At 44.0% G+C, this 11,793-nt stretch overlaps 1 gene segment (V, D, J or C); it reads right to left on the reverse strand.

Moving 5' to 3' along the window:
- Window positions 1–2,513, reverse strand: part of LOC308466248 (T-cell receptor beta-2 chain C region-like) — a 66,517-nt gene extending 64,004 nt beyond the window's left edge. The window contains exons 1-2 of the C gene segment in view: window positions 2,168–2,513; window positions 1,669–1,944 (exon numbers count right to left, since the gene is read on the reverse strand).
- Between the last annotated feature and the right edge of the window lie 9,280 nt (window positions 2,514–11,793).

An 11,793-nucleotide genomic window follows, 5' to 3' on the forward strand; every position in this document is an offset into this window, starting at 1 on the left:
CGGAGACAGCAATGACAGCCCAGGGCTGCAGTGCAATTCATTTTATGTCTATTTGAAAGTCCCACTGAGAGAGTTCACTAGAGCTTACTCTCATGCCATCTCCAACGCTTCGAATTATTCCATCCACGGTGTCTCTGAAAATTTTTTACACATCACCTGGGAAGACAGGTGAACTAATGCCAATGTACTGGAAGAAGCAAAGATCATCAGTGTCAAAGCAATCATCAACTTCGTGGGACTGGTCATGTTGTGCGGATGCCTGATTATCGTCTTCCAAAGCAACTACTCTATTCTGAACTTAAAAATGGAAAGCATAACGCTGGTGGTCAACAAAAGAGGTTTAAAGTCTCTCTCAAGGCAAATCTAAAAAAATGTAGTATAAACACCGACAACTGGGAAACACTGACCTGCCAGCGTTCCAACTGGAGAACAGCCTTTACCAAAGGTGTCATGGGTTTTGAAGACACTCAAACTCGGGATGAAAGGGAGAAACTTGCTAAGAGGAAGGCACACTGGGCAAACCCTCACCATGATCAACTCCTGCCCGGAAACCTATGTCCCCACTGTGGAAGGATGTGTGGAACCAGAATTGGCCTCCACAGTCACTTACAGACTCACTGTTAAGACTGTGTCTGTGGGAGACAATTTTACTCGGCTACAAGTGATTGTCAAAGAAGACTCTCATGCAGGTTTGTGGCTGCCTACTCACACACACACACGGATCCTGGGAACTGTAGTTTATGCCCCACAGGGGTACAATTCTCCAGCACCCTCTACAAACTACAGTTCCCAGAATACTTGGAGGTGTTTTGAATCTATGGTGTGCATAAAGCCTATATCAGATCACCTCATACTTTTGAATAATCAGATCAACTTTAATTGATTCCATTTTATATGGCAGAGCCAAATTGCCCAGGGGCAAAAAGCAGTTCGTGCTCTTTTTTTTAGAAATCTGCCATTGTTGCTGCACAATCCAGGTAAGGGAGGCTGGGGCGGTGGTATAATTTTCTTTCAGCCTCTTGTACGCTGAAAGAAAATTATATGAAAATGATATACTGGTGGTATTTAACTCCTTGTAAGCTTGCAAAAATGTATAAGACAAGTGCAAATATCTGCTGGAAAGGTCAGCAAAAGGAAGGCACCTTCTATCATATGTGGTGGACCTGTAAGGTTCTAAAAGCATTCTGGGAAATGATATATAGTATTCCCTGCCAATCTGGCTGGGTTTCCCCAAACGCTCTTCGTGGCTCCCAAACAGAATATTAAAAACACAGTAAAACATCAAACATTAACAACATCCCTAAACAGGGCTGCCTTCAGATGTCTTCTAAAAGTCAGATAGTTGTTTATTTCCTTGACATCTGATGGGAGGGCGGTCCACAGGGCAGGCGCCACTACCAAGAAAGCCCTCTGCCTGGTTCTCTGTAACCTCACTTCTCGCAGTGAGGTTAAATTAATTCAAAGCGGGCAGACAGGGCAGAGGTTAAGCACTTCCTCTCTCATCCACTGATTTGTCTATTCAAATACTGCCCTAATTCCCAGCATGAGTGTTATGAGAAAAACACAAGATCGTGTCTGTCTCGTTCCACCCTCAGACGCTCATACATATGAAATGTTTTTGCAGGTGGGAAGAATTACTTTGAACTGCTGTGTCAAGTCTGGTTGCACAGAAATAGATGGCTGAATCCTCTTGTTTCACAGAGGAAATCTTCAGCTGAAGGCGCTGAGTCTCAGGCTGCTTGGCTGCGAACCGTTCAGGAAGACTGCTGTTCTCCAGAAGTTCTCGATACTGGAAAAAATAGAGAAACTGCAGACCTCGATTTGCACCCTGCCGGTACCAGAACATATAGTTGTGAGACTCCGTTTGATTGCATTCCAGCTGCGCAGTGTCCCCGTCTCTCAGCACTAAACCCGGTGTTTGGTCAATGCGAGCATTTGAGCTTCCTAGAAGAGAGAAAACATTGGGGGGGAGGGTTTAAACCAGTGTTTTCCAAACCTGGGTCTCCAGCTGTTTTTGGACTACAGCATCCCTAGCTAGCAGGACCAGTGGTCAGGGATGATGGGAATTGTAGTCCAAAAACAGCCGAAGACCCAAGTTTGGGAAACCCTGGTTTAAACCAACGTCGCAGATGAGCTTTATATAAAAAGGGTTCGATGAAGGCTTTACCTATTTCCAAAAGCCAAATGCTCAGAATGTACCAGCTAATCCACATTTCTTCTCTAACGCAGCCACTAGACTTTCGGCAAGTTTCATGTGGCTGTGATACTCTACGCTTCCTTCTGTGGTTCCGTCACACTGACTCCCCTCCTGACATCACAAAGTCAAGGGAAGCAGATACTGCTGGCTTTGCTGCTCTAGTTTAGGGGCACGAAATCTGTGGGCTGTGAGCTGTTGCTGGACTCCCATCAATAGCCCTACTGCCTGGGGCTGATTGGAGTTGAAGTGCAACAACAAAAGTCCCCTTCCCTGTATATAATGCAATAAACCAACATACATTTTAACCCGACGCATCAATGTGCTCCAATTTTAATTGGTGGGACTGAGAGTTTAGGGCATGCTTGTTTGTGTCCAGAGGACATTCGCAACACAATCCTGTTTATGCCCTGGAAGCAGCTCACACTGCTAGGTTTGATAACAGCATTTTTATATTTTTTGTCCAATTTTCCTGCTTTTTTATTATGCTTTCCACGATTAAATTCTTCTCTTTTTTGTCCAGGAATATTCTATAACATGGCAAGCCACAAATGTTTATATCACTTGTTATATTCTGGCAGGGATGTAACTCTGTGTAGACAAAGAAAGAGTTGATTAGGCAATCTCAGTGCTGTTTTTCTAAAAAAAAGAGGTCTGGAACTCACCTTGAACACCTCCCTTGTTCTCTTATAATGGCAATGGCACCACTTGAGAGGTGCTGGAACTGGGTTCCGGAGAGTTCCAGCTGAAAAAAAGCCCTGGGCAATCTGATGGTATCAAAGTATCTCCACCTAAGGTAAAGGTTAAGGGACTCCTGACCATTAGGTCCAGTCGTGGACGACTCTGGGGTTGCGGCGCTCATCTCACTTTATTGGCCGAGGGAGCCGGCGTACAGCTTCCAGGTCATGTGGCCAGCATGACTAAGCCACTTCTGGCGAACCAGAGCAGCACACGGAAACGCTGTTTACCTTCCCGCCAGAGTAGTACCTATTTATCTACTTGCACTTTGACGTGCTTTCGAACTGCTAGGTTGGCAGGAGCAGGGACCGAGCAACGGGAGCTCACCCCGTTGCGGGGATTCGAACTGCCAACCTTCTGATCGGCAAGCCCTAGGCTCTGTGGTTTAACCCACAGCGCCACCCGCGTCCCTACATATCTCTAAATATACATACCACCTACATATCTCTAAATATGTGAGAGAAACTGAATGCCAGTGTGAATCTTAGTTACTTGCTGATTTTCCCCCCTTAAAAGTCACCTCCCAGCTGGATCAGAATAAGGCTCCCATGGTTGTGTTCTGAAAACTATGGCAGCCTTCTCAGAATGCTTCCAGAGCATGTGTGGAGGGCCCGTTCCTTGTGAAAGGAACTAATTTCTGCTTTCTTTTTAAATGAAGCTGTAAAGCACCCTTTGCCAAACAATTGCACTGGCTGGGGCTGATGGGAGTCCAAAACATTTTGCCCGGTTAGCAAAAACTGATTAAAAGGAATAATTGCCTCAAAGCATCATCCTATAAAATATATTTTACACACTTATTTAATTTCTAGACCACCCTTCATCCGAAGATCACAGGGCGGCTTGCAACATAAAAACACAAAAAACCATACCGTAATAACAAATGAAAACAATAACCCCCACACCCTATTTAAAAGGCCATAGGTCAGCACAATCAGACACCTTCATCTTCCCCAGATGCAACAAAACATGTCTCTCCCCTACGGCAGGCACTATAACTCTCCAATGGTTTGACTTCACCTCCCAAAGGCATACTCTTCCATTGTCACCTGAGACAAAAGGATGCCTGCCAACCAACCAACCAACCAACCAGAGATTGACTAATTAGCCAAGAGCCTGGGATATTTATTGTTTCATTTAAAATAGGAGAGAAATGCATCACCAGCAACTCAAGGGTTCAGCAGCCCTCAATGGACCCTGTGATGTAATTCTTAAATGATAAGGCAGGGATAGGGAAATGGTGGCCCTCCATCCGACTACAGTCCCCAGCCAACATGGTCATTATTCAGAGATGATGGGAACTGTAACAACATCAAGGTGACCCTGGCGCAGGGTCTGCAGTGATGAATGGAGTTCCTCTCCCATCAGTCAGAGTGAAACGGTGGCAGCACACATTACGCCGGGTGGAATTCCCCAGTCAGAGCAAAACTCCTTTCAAACAGCAGCCCACCCCTTCTAAGGCCTAGTTCTCAAAGACAACAGGTGTCACGTTGCTAAACACAGCCAGGGCAGGCAGTTATTGCACACTGCAGGAAGAGCTCCCGACTACTGTGTATCTGCTGCTAGCACAGAAATACACGGCTGTATCGCTTGCTTCGACCGAGGAGATGTTCAAGCAAAAGACTTTATTGTCCAGCCGACGAGCCGTCAGTCTGTCCGACTTGATCTCGTTGGTCTCCACAGCATTTTCAATGGAGTAATAGAGAAGCTGAAGGCCCATCCCCTGGGGCTGTTGCTTGTACCAATACATGTTATCGTGTCCGTACGTTTGACTGCATTCCAGCTGGGCTATTCCGCCCTCCTTCACCATCAAGCTTGGCACCTGGTGGATCTCTTTGCCTGCAAGCCCTTGGGGGGAGAAAAAGATGCACTCAAATAAATTGCTCGGATAGTCATATTCATTTTTCTATTTCTATGCATATCTGTGCTACAAACGCACACCAATCGCATGATTTGTATGCCACACTAACTGTCCTGGGACTGGCTCCACCCCAGCATCTGGGGGACTGGGTAGGGGGCTGATGACCCTCTGTGACTGCTAGCTCCTCCATCCCTCACAGAACTGGGAGGTGGGCAGTATGAAGATGGTTTGCCTGTACAGTGGTACCTCAGGTTACATACACTTCAGGTTACATACGCTTCAGGTTACAGACTCCGCTAACCCAGAAATAGTGCTTCAGGTTAAGCACTTTGCTTCAGGATGAGAACAGAAATTGTGCTCCGGTGGCGCGGCGGCAGCAGGAGGCCCCATTAGCTAAAGTGGTGCTTCAGGTTAAGGACAGTTTCAGGTTAAGAACGGACCTCCGGAACGAATTAAGTACTTAACCTGAGGTACCACTGTAGTCAGAGATGCCGTCTATGCAACTGTTTCAGAAATGGAGCACAGTGTTGGCTTATTAGATTAACATTCACAGAACTGATGAAAACAATCCTCTATAGAGAACTCAGCAGTAGTCAGGAAAATAGCCAAACATTACCCTTCAGCTTCTGGGGTGGCCACTTCTTGCCAGGACACCAGGAAGCTGGTTAAATCTCCTAGTGGAGCAGTGTACCTCTGACTTCCCCCTCCCCAGCCCTTTTCTGCCCCGTCATCTGTGGCACCACCTCTACCAGGTAGGCCACTCACCTGCCGTCCTGTTGGCATGGCAGGTGAGAGAGGGTCAGCAGAGGACTTGAGAGAAAATGAGTGGCAGAAATAGTTGTCAGTATTACTATTGTTATTAAGTTACAGTGATACCTTGGGTTAAGTACTTAATTCGTTCCCGAGGTCCATTCTTAACCTGAAGCACCACTTTAGCTAATGGGGCCTCCTGCTACCGCCAGACCGCCAGAGCACGATTTCTGTTCTCATCCTGAAGCAAAGTTCTTAACCTGAGGTAATATTTCTGGGTTAGCGGAGTCTGTAACCTGAAGCGTATGTAACCTGAAGCGTATGTAACCCGAGGTACCACTGTAATGATATTATTATATATTATTTATGTACTGCCCTTCATCCATGGGTCACAGGGTGGTTTTCAACATAGAAACCCATAATAACAACAGAAACCCATAACAACAACACCACACACACACACACACACACACACACACACAGCATTAAAGACCTCCTGCTAGTATCTGGAACAGTCTTCCTCAACCTGGTGCCCTCCAGTTGTTTCGGACTACAAATCCTATCATAAAATTGTAGGGTTGGAAGAGACCATGAGGCTCACCTCGTCCAATTCCCTTGCAATTCAGGAATCTTTGGCCCAACGTAGGGCTCCAACCCACGATTCTGAGATTAAGAGTCTCATGCTCTGCTGACTGAGCTTTCTGAAGTGCCATCAGTCATGCTAGCCAGGATTGAAGGGAGTTGTAATCCAGCAATAATACATGGATGCCACCAGGTTGACAAAGCAAGTCCACAGCAAGAGGTGTGTGCCCCAGAAACTTCGATTCTCCAACTTGCCCTCCTTGTTCTTTGCTCCTCGGTTTGTATCAACCTGAGGTAAATTGTAAGAACATTTAAATTCCAACAGAATATTTTAGGGTTTCTTGACTGGTCGTTTCCTCCCAGCTACGAACGCACCTGCAGCCAAAAGAGAAACAGCCACACACCACACGGTCTGGATCTTCATCTCGGAGCGTTTGCTGTTTCTCAACCATCTCCTTGCAGAAATATGGTGTAGGCTCAACCGCTCCCCCTTGAGGATGGAAAACTCCCTTGACTGGCCAAGTTCGAAAGGTGAAGCACACATTTAAATGGATTGCCTGCATTTCATGAAATTTATAACACTGCTGGATTGTTTTTTTTAAAAAAGGAAAACAACAACAACACTCAAAGCGGTTTACAAAAATGCATTGCGCCCCTCATTAAAAAGATATATTGAAAATACGGACATAGAGCATTTTTTTAAGCTGACCCAGAGATGGTAGGGGAACAATTAGGATCAGAGACATCGTGCTTCCCTCCCTAAGATGGGCAGAAGCTTTCTGGGCTTTGGGAAAGAGGCACCGGGCTTTAATACTTTAAGGTCCTAAACGAAAGAAGAATGGCAACTTAAGCGGGCAGAATATGCGCATAGAATAAGAGAACATACGTTTAGAGAAGATTAGAAAACGTTTGTTAAATACATGGGGGGGAATTGTGTACACTTGAAAATGTTGGCAGCATTAAGATAAATTCAACAGTGTAAATAAGTTTTGATGGATGCAATAACAGAATACTGAATGGTTTAGTTTTTGTAAAATATGCAGGGATTTATGATATGCAAAATGAACTATGGAAACAGAAGAGGGGAAGTCACTGAAATTTTAAGAATGTTTAAATGAGTATTTTAAATTGTAAAACAAAAAAAGAAAATAAAAATTATATATATAATACTTTCAGGCTCCAATTTACTGGGAACCAGTGCTTCCCCCCTCAGGGGGTATTCAAGGGTACGCAGTAGCGGCACATCTTTTTGTTCCTAAAAAGTGTGGTACTTACTGTAACAACTTCATGGTGAGTACCAGCACCTCTTTTTCTAGAAAAAAAGAGGGGACATTTAGGGGACTAGCCCTGTCCCCCTAGTACACTGGCTGCTTGCCACTGAGCAGAACATACAACTACAGTGGTACTTCGGGTTAAGTACTTAATTCATTCCGGAGGTCTGTTCTTAACCTGAAACTGTTCTTAACCTGAAGCACCACTTTAGCTAATGGGGCCTCCTGCTGCTGCCATGCCACTGGAGCCCAATTTCTGTTCTTATCCTGGAGCACTATTTCTGGGTTAGCGGAGTGTGTAACCTGAAGCGTATGTAACCTGAAGCGTATGTAACCCAAGGTACCACTGTATCTGACTTTTGGAAGACATCTGAAGGCAGCCCTGTTTAGGGAAGTTTTTAATGTTTGGTGTTTTATTATATTTTAAATATTTTGTTGGAAGCCGCCCAGAGTGGTTGGGGAAACCCAACCAGATGGGTGGGGCATGTATGTACCGTATGTATAATATTTATTTATTTATTTATTTATTTGGTTGGTTGGTTGGTTGGTTTCTGGGGAGCTAACCTGGCTGTCCCTCTTTGGCTTGTCTGGGTCAAGGTTCTGTCATCACGCTGCAAGTTAAGCAACTTCTCAAAAGCAATTTGGGGGACATACAACTGAAGTTCTGAGCGAACTGTGGTTAGAGAACACTGGGTGATCATTGCAGACATGCCATCAGCAACGGCAGCGGCAGCTGTTTCCTGCCCTCCTCAGAACATGAAGGTGACTGGTTATAGTTTGTGTGTGTTTGTGGCCTAGGTGGGAGTGTGGGCAGAGCTGCGATGTTCATGTGCAGCTGTGACGCAGAGAACTCTCGCTGTGCCTTTACTAGCTGCACAGAAATACACTGCTGTGTCTTCAGCTTGTCCCCTAGGAATGGACAAGGAGGCACGAGTCACTTCCGGTCTGTCTATGCTGTATTGGGTCATCTCCATCTCTGGGTCATTCCCATGTACAGAAAATCCAATGAGTTGCAGCTGCTTCTGCACACTGTTGCTCTTCTGTCGGTACCAAAAAACATATAAGTAGGACGAGTCATCATGCTTGCAGTCTATGATTGTTTTGCTCCCTTCCCGGATGATTTGGAAGCGATCCTCCTGTATCACATTGATCCCACTGCAGAGACCTGCAAAACACCAGAGAAACGAAGAAAGGCCCATAATAAGAGAGAGTGCATGTCACAGTTCGGCTCCACATTTCCCCTCCTGCTTTCCCGTTGTTTTTGCTTTCTTTTTTGTTCTTTAGTTCCGTCCAACTTTTGTGCTAACTATTTGCTTATACTTCATCAGAAAAAGCTTGTGGTGAAGGTTCCATCCCATAGTCCCAGCTCTTCCCAGTCCACTCCCTTACCCCTTTCTTTCTAGTTCTCCTATGCACCCCCTCCTCAATATTTCCCACTCCATATTGCACTGCTGAGCTTCTTTTCCTCAGGAAAGACACAGAGTGAACCTAGAGACCAGATTGGTGGTAAACGCCCTTTCCCTGGTACCCTGGCCATTAGGAATCACGCCTGCGCTAGACGGCAGCAGCAAGAGTTTTGATCGCAGCAAAATGGAAGAGTAATGAAATCCCCTCTATACAAGATTGGATCCAAAAGCTGACAGAATATGCCGAATTAGATGGTCTATCAGAAAAAAATAAAGAATAAATCAAAACAGGAATTTGTTTCAAAATGGGAGGTTCTCAAAGAATATCTGAAAAATAAATATAGTAGTTTAAATTCTGTTGCAGCATTTGAGGAACTTCAGTAATAGTTGCAAGGTAGATATAAGAAATTAGATTTATTAAGAATAAGTTTAATTATGATAAAAAGTGTGTATTGGCAATAAGTAATATGAAATTGAAATATGGAATAGACGGGAGGTCGGGTCTTTAGTCTTAAGACCAATATATGTTTTATTGTTTGCTAAGAAAATTATGTGTCTATGGTTATTCTTGTGTGTAATTTGGTACTTGTGGTTTTTTTTTTTTTTTCTTGTTGTATCAATAAAAATCTTTTTTTAAAAAAAGACTCTTCTATGTCTGAACTACCTCCTCTTCTCCCAAGGCAGATAACTTATTTTTTGTACTTATCTCTCTCATACATCAAATCTCTCCCGGTATTCTCTCTCCTCCTAATTTCTCTTCCCTGTTGCAATTTCCATTTTGCTTATAGGATGCATTTTTTCTGTCTCATTGCCAACCACCTTGGCGGATCTCTCCTGAAAGGGTTATTCTATGCAGCTGGTTTCTTTTCACCCTGCCTTTTGCAAATATGGAAGCCCTTAGATATATCCTGCCTGTGAGAGAGAGCTCCCTACCTGTCAACAGCTGCAGGCCAACAGAGACACCCAGTACCAACCGCCACATGGTGTCTGTTGCAAGAGAAATGCAGAGCAAGACATCTGTTGCCTCCTCAGTGCTGGAGTGGAGTTCCATTAAAGAAGAGGCTCGCTTGAGCACCTCATTGGCTCTGATTCTGAGACCGTCCAGCCAATGAGGTGAAGCAGCTGGGGACCGACAGAGAAAGAGGAGCTCATCTCTCTGCTAGGGGGATATAATCTCAAACTGATGTTAGCTGACACCTGAATGAGTTAGCAATCCTTTTTTTTAAAAAGTTTTTATTATTAAAATAATTCAGCATTAATACACACATATTGCGAATATACAAGCATACAAACATACATTTCATACAATCCTTAAAAATGTTCAAACATACCTACACTCAACCCCACAGATAATTCCTTTTCCCATCACCATCCACCACCCCTCACCCCACTTTTGTGTTAGACTTGCAATTTCTTTCCACTTCTATTGCTTTCTTTCACACACCTTTAACCCAATTTCATGCTTCTTTTTCTATTACACATTGTTATCCATCTTATTTAGTATTTCAGTATTTAAAATGGAACTTGTTTATTCTAATAGGAGTTCTGATTTTTCAATATGGTTTTGCAAGTATCCTTTAAACACCTTCCAGTTCCTGTCTATCTTCTCTTTTGAGATCCTTCCAATTTCTCCCATTGTTTTAGATATATTGTAATACTCCAATAATTTGGCAAGCCACTCTGTTTTTGTTGGTATAATACCACTTTTCCAATTTTTCACAATCCTATTTTTATTATGTTTCCTGAGTTACCCATACTGCATCTCAACTTGCAGACATTATTTGGCTCATTAGCCAAGAAAACTTTACTCTTGCACCCCCATATCATGTTCTGTGAGCCTTGTTCTGTGTTCTCCAGTACAAGGTGTGTTCTCCATTTTTTCTCTTCTGTATGCATTCTGAGTCTACTGATGGTTTACACATACAAGTTGTTTTATGATTTGGGGGGGCACATATCCCCCTCCAGGTAATAAGAGATTTATGGGAACAACTGTTTTATTTCTCACCTTGGATTCTGTGTAACAGATAGAGAAATTGGATCTACAGTAAATTTAAGTTAAATCCAAGTACAGTCGTACCTTGGAAGTCGAACGGAATCCATTCCGGAAGTCCGTTCAACTTCCAAAATGTTTGGAAACCAAAGAAGCCAATCGAAGGCAAAGAAGCCCCATCGGACATTCGGGTTCCAAAGAACGTTTGCAAACCAGAACACTCACTTCCGGGTTTGCGGCATTTGGGAGCCAAAACATCCAAGTACCAAGGCGTTTGAGATCTAAGGAACGACTGTACTCCAAAGTAATTGGGTTTTTCATCTGGTAAGAACGTGAGCCTCATATATGCATTATTGTGATTGAAGCTCAACAGAGACTTCACTGAACTGGGAGATTTGTCAAGATTTCAGTGTTTGTACCTAGGTTCGGAGTATTTGCTAGACAACCATGTTGATGTTTAGTCGTTTAGTCGTGTCCGCCTCTTCGTGACACCATGGGCCAGAGCAGGCCAGGCACTTCCGTCTTCCACTGCCTCCCGCAGTTTGGTCAAACTCATGCTGGTAGCTTTGAGAACACTATCAACCATCTCGTCCTCTGTCATCCTCTTCTCCTTGTGCCCTCCATCTTTCCCAACATCAGGGTCTTTTCCAGGGAGTCTTCTCTTCTCATGAGGTGGCCAAAGTATTGGAGCCTCAGCTTCAGGATCTGTCCTTCCAGTGAGCACTCAGGGCTGATTTCCTTCAGAATGGATAGGTTTGATCTTCTTGCAGTCCATGGGACTCCCAAGAGTCTCCTCCAGCACCATAATTCAAAAGCATCAATTCTTCGGCGATCAGCCTTCTTTATAGTCCAGCTCTCACTTCCATACATCACTACTGGGAATACCATAGCTTTATCTATACGGACCTTTGTTAGCAAGGTGGTGTCTCTGCTTTTTAAGATGCTGTCTAGGTTTGTCATTGATACCATCCCCAAATAAAACGAATGCAATTTTTAGTAATAAA

The sequence above is a fragment of the Podarcis pityusensis genome, assembly GCF_964106645.2.
Source record: "Podarcis pityusensis genome assembly, chromosome: 17".
NCBI lineage: Eukaryota > Metazoa > Chordata > Lepidosauria > Squamata > Lacertidae > Podarcis > Podarcis pityusensis.